Source organism: Conger conger, chromosome 7, assembly GCF_963514075.1.
Source record: "Conger conger chromosome 7, fConCon1.1, whole genome shotgun sequence".
NCBI lineage: Eukaryota > Metazoa > Chordata > Actinopteri > Anguilliformes > Congridae > Conger > Conger conger.
This window is the reverse complement of record NC_083766.1, coordinates 64,049,514-64,054,513: the sequence shown is the minus strand read 5'-3', so window position 1 is coordinate 64,054,513 and position 5,000 is coordinate 64,049,514. Positions and strand designations below refer to the sequence as shown.

Below are 5,000 nucleotides of genomic sequence, written 5' to 3'. Positions count from 1 at the left end.
TGTATCGTGAGGACTGTCTGATAGAATCGAGTATTTTAATGACTGTAGAAAATACGAATAGGAAAGGAGCTAATCCCGCTGGCCGTGCGAAGTTACAGGCAGGCCGCTTGCTGCTTGCCATTGCTAAGATACTGGAAAGCCGTTTGAAAAGCACAGGAACACAAACTGCTGATTGGTGGAAAGTATTGTTAATGTGTCTTCTGATGCGAATTGGAATATTTCCCAAATTATCAAACCGAAAAAAAACTCAGTCTACACAGTGTAACTGTATAAGCACCCTACTGTAATGTGTTGTGTAATGCATTATTTACATTTTCATTTGGGGATTGTTATGAAACGCAGCCCAGATCTGCCATCGTCACTGTACGCTGTGTTTTCCGCAATGACTCCCTCGACTCAAGCTGTCCTTCAGTATCGCTTCTCGGCCTTTTGGCCAAGATCAAGTGTAGTATCTGTTCTCATTAGGCCTGAGGGTGCACAGCTATTCCACCAAGGCGGTGCACTTCTCGGACCACCACATGGTGACCGTGTCTAGAAACCTATAACTGTGGGTAAGGGGCTCTGGCGGATGAACATCAGCCATCTCCAAGACCCCCAGGTGCGTCTCTCCTTCTCGAGAAGATACCTGGAGTGGGTGAGTCTGAAACATCTCTTTGACTCCCCGGTGGAGTGGTGGGAGATGGTGAAGGAGCGAGTGCGGGGCTACTTCCGGGCAGTCGGGCGGAGGAAGGCGAGGGAAATCGCACAAGCTCGGCAGAGCCTCACCACCCTCTACCGGGAAGAGCGGAAGAAACAGACCTTCCGCTCCAAACTCCAGGGCCTCCAGGAGGATGAGAAGTGCACGCGGTTCTTCTTCCGCAGGGCACGAACCAAGACGAATAACATCTTGTCTCTCTATAACAGCAGAGGTGTGGTGGTGTCTGAAGAGGCGGAGGTCCAGGAGGTGGCCAGGGAGTTCTACGAGGGCCTTTACAGCGAGAGGCCCTCAGACGGGACTCTCATGGACACCTTCCTGGGCTGCCTGGACAGACGCCTGGGAGATGAGCAGATGGAGGCGGAGTTGAGCACTGAGGAGCTCACCAGGGCCGTGCACTCCCTGTACACACACAAAGCTCCGGGCCCTGACGGAATCCCAGCTGAGTTTTACCAGGCTCACTGGGATCTCCTGAAGGGGGACGGGGCGGAAGGAAGGGCTGCGTACAGGGAGGGGCGGTTAGGAGCCTCACTGAGACAGAGCTCAGTAGCTCTTGTCCCAAAGAAGGGGGACCTGAAGGACCTCCGCAACTGGTGGCCGATCAACCTCCTCTCAGTCGATTATAAGATCATGGAGAAGGCGCTGATGGGGAGGTTCCAAGGCCTGATAACATTGGTGATCGGACCGGACCAGACCTGCAGTGTGCAGGGGAGGTCCATAAATGACAACCTGCTCCTCGTGAAGGATCTAATCAACCACTCCGGGGAGCGGAGGTCCCCCTTGTGCCTTCTCAGTCTCGATCAAGAGAAGGCATTTGACCGGGTGAGTCATGTGTGCTTGGAGAGAGTGCTAGAGAAAATGAACATTCCTGGCCCCCTCCTGCACTGGACAAAGATCTGCCTGACAGACATAACGGGCAGAGTGGTTGTCAATCGACAGCCCTCTGCCCCGTTCGATGTCAGGTCAGGCGTCAGGCAGGGGTGCCCTCTAGCATCTCTCCTGTACGTCATCTACCTGGAACCGTTCCTCCAGGCCATTAGGGCCAATCCAGGGGTGGTGGGCTATCCACTCCCTGGAGCGGGGGGGGAACGGCTAAAGGTGATGGCGTACATGGACGACATTGCCATCGTCGCCACAGACAGTCGTTCTATCGCTTGTGCCACCAAGGTGTTGGACGACTTCTGTGTGGCCACTGGCACCCTGGTCAACAGGGACAAGAGTGAACTGTTTCTGTCTCCACATTGGAGTGAGGAGCTGACCGTTTCCTTCCCTGTGCGTAGGAATACCATCAAGCTCCTGGGGGTGACCTTCCAGGCTAATGGAGGAGGAAGAACCAGCTGGGAGGGAGCCCTCCGCCACGTCCAAAACAAAATCAGGAGCTGGAGTGCACGGCCCTTGACCATGGCGGGTAAGATCCTTGTCCTGAAGGCAATTGTCCTACCCATTCTGCTCTATGTGGGGAGGGTGTTTCCCCCAGACAAAGCCACCGGGAAGCTAATTGCCCAGATGGCTTTCTGCTTTGTCTGGGGGAGCACCATGGAAAAGCTAAAACGCGTCACCCTCCTCAAGGAGGAGCGGAATGGGGGGCGGGGGGTCCCAGACATTGTGAACATCATCATGGTGCAGGGTCTGGCCACCCTTGTCCAGAATGCAGGGAAGGTGGGTAAGGCCTCTGGTACCTTTGCCAGGTACTATGCCACCCCCTTCCTCAGAGCAATGGGCTTGGGTGTGCTGGACCTCACCATACCTTATAGCTGGGACCCCCCCTATGTCTATCGAGCCCTGAAGGACTTTGTCTACAGGACGGGTCTGCCCAGGGCTGGCCTAACCTCGTGGAGCTATAAAATGATCATGGCTCATTTAAGATCTGCCCAAATTGTAACGCTCCCGAGGGGGGGGCCAGACCTGGACCCGCAAGTCATCTGGGCAAATGTGACACATAAGTGTCTCACAAACAAACAAAAAGACATTGCCTGGATGACAGCCCATAGGTGTCTCCCCACCAGAACATTTATGTATCGCCGGCACTTAGCCCTGACTGAACGCTGCCCCCACGGATGCACTGACTCAGAACACATCCACCACCTGTTCTGGGAGTGCTCCGTGGCCAGGCGGGTCTGGGGCCTTGTTTGTTCCTCTGTCTCCCTGAGCAGGTTCCTGCCGAGGTCCTCCCCGATGGCTGAGGGCATCCTCTACGGTCCGCCGGGGGGATGCAAGACCACCGTGCTCCAGCGTCAGTGGAGGATCATCAACACCGTGAAGCAGGTCCTGTGGGAGGCGAGGAACATCAAGGTCTACCAGAAAACAGCTGTAGACCTGGTCACTTTCCGGAGGAGGATTCAAAACCTCCTCCAGGACGGCATTCTGGTGGACATGCACAGCAGTAAGAACCTGGCTAGAGAGAAGTGGGGGGTGGACCATTGGAAGGAATTAATCATATAGTCCACCCCCCAAGGGACACAGAAGCCTCTCGGGAAAGTAAACCTGAGCGAAATAGACTTGCTTTCTTTACTATTTTTCCGTTTTTTAAATCCACCTTTGTTTCGTTGGATTACATATTGATTTTGTCAAGTTTTGTAAAGTATTTCTTATTTTTGTGATCATTTTCAGATCACCTTTTCTTAAAGTTTGTTTTCATTCCTTTGATGTCTTTGTCTCATTAGTTTAAGTCCCTGTTTAAATGATTATTTTGTGTTAATCAGTGTGTTTTAAAAAAAGAAAAAGAATTTTAAAATGTAAAGAAATTATAAAAACCAATAAAACCACATGTTCTTATCAGTGGGCATTAGTGTTCTCCAGTGTGTTTGTAGCATTTTCTCCAGGATTAGTTAAGTATCATTTGTTTCTGCTGTTTCTAATTAAGTTCAGTCGTCACTGTAGTGTGATTCCGCTGTTTATTTGTTTGTTTGTTTGTTAGTTAGTGCAAGTGGTGTTTATTTAGATTTCGGTGAAACTGGGTTGTGTGTTTATTTGTTTATTTGAGTGGGAAATATTACCCTAATTGGCAAGATCATTTAAACAAAACGCTTTCGATACGTTTGTCGCAGCTTAATTTTATGCGTGTTGTCTACAGGGACGTTGCGTTTTGTGCGAAGGAGCTGCCGCTTTAATCGAGAAATTATACCGGAAATCTTCTCCCGATGTCACCTCAGCTGCAGGATGAACACTTTAACTCAGGGAAAGTGAAACGAATACCGATTACTGATGTATTTCTCTTCAAAAGTTATTTCCGTGTTAGACATGTACACACTCACATCATAAAATCTATATTCACGGAGGTTCTGAATGACCGTCGCAGATTCGCCCTAAATTCAGCGTCGATCTATCCACACGGCGTTTCTGCAAGCAGCGGCCGCCCCCTTCTGGCGCTTTAGGTGTTTCGTTTTGTTTTCTTTTGTTTTGTTTTGTTTTGTTTTATTTTCAGCTGTACAGTTCAGCTTTATTGGTAAAGTTGGTTATCTGAACCCGCTTATCCTGATCAGGGTTGCAGGGGGGCTGGAGCCTATCCCAGCATACATTGGGCGAAAGGCAGGAATACACCCTGGACAGGTCGCCAGTCCATCACAGGGCACACACACCATTCACTCACACACTCATACCTACGGGCAATTTAGACTCTCCAATTAGCCTAACCTGCATGTCTTTGGAATGTGGGGGAAGCCGGAGTACCCGGAGGAAACCCACGCAAACACGGGGAGAATATGTAAACTCCGCACAGAGAGGCCCCGGCCGACGGGGATTCGAACCCAGGACCTCCTTGCTGTGAGACGGCAGTGCTACCCACTGCACCATCCTTGCCACCCTCACCAGGGGGATGACAAATCATATCAGGTATGTGTCCACAGGTAAGTATAATAATTAATATTTACATATCATTTACATTTGTGTGTTTTTTGTTCTAAGTGTTCCTTTTGGCTCAAAAAAATGATTTCCCCCGGATATAAAGTCTTGGCCACACGCTTATGTGCCTCATATTATATGTATAATATGATGCAACAGGGAAAAGGAATTATTACATTACATTAAGTGCATTTGGCAGACACTCTTATCCAGAGTGACGTACAGTTGATTTGATTAAGCAGGAGGCAGTCCTCTCCTGGAGCAATGCAGGGTTGAGGGCCTTGCTCAGGGGCCCAACGGCTGTACAGATCTTATTGTGGCTACACCGGGATTAGAACCACCAACCTTGTGTGTCCCAGTCATTTACCTTAACCACTACACTACAGGCCGCCCCATGCCTCAATTATGTAACGTGAAGTTGCTTTCAAAAATAATTAAATGAAACATTTCCCATAAAGAGCAGCGA

At 50.0% G+C, this 5,000-nt stretch overlaps 1 pseudogene; it reads left to right on the top strand.

Annotated features, from left to right (window-relative positions):
- Positions 1-413: 413 nt before the first annotated feature.
- On the top strand, positions 414-520 carry LOC133134168 (U2 spliceosomal RNA; annotated as a pseudogene).
- The last annotated feature ends 4,480 nt before the right edge of the window (positions 521-5,000 follow it).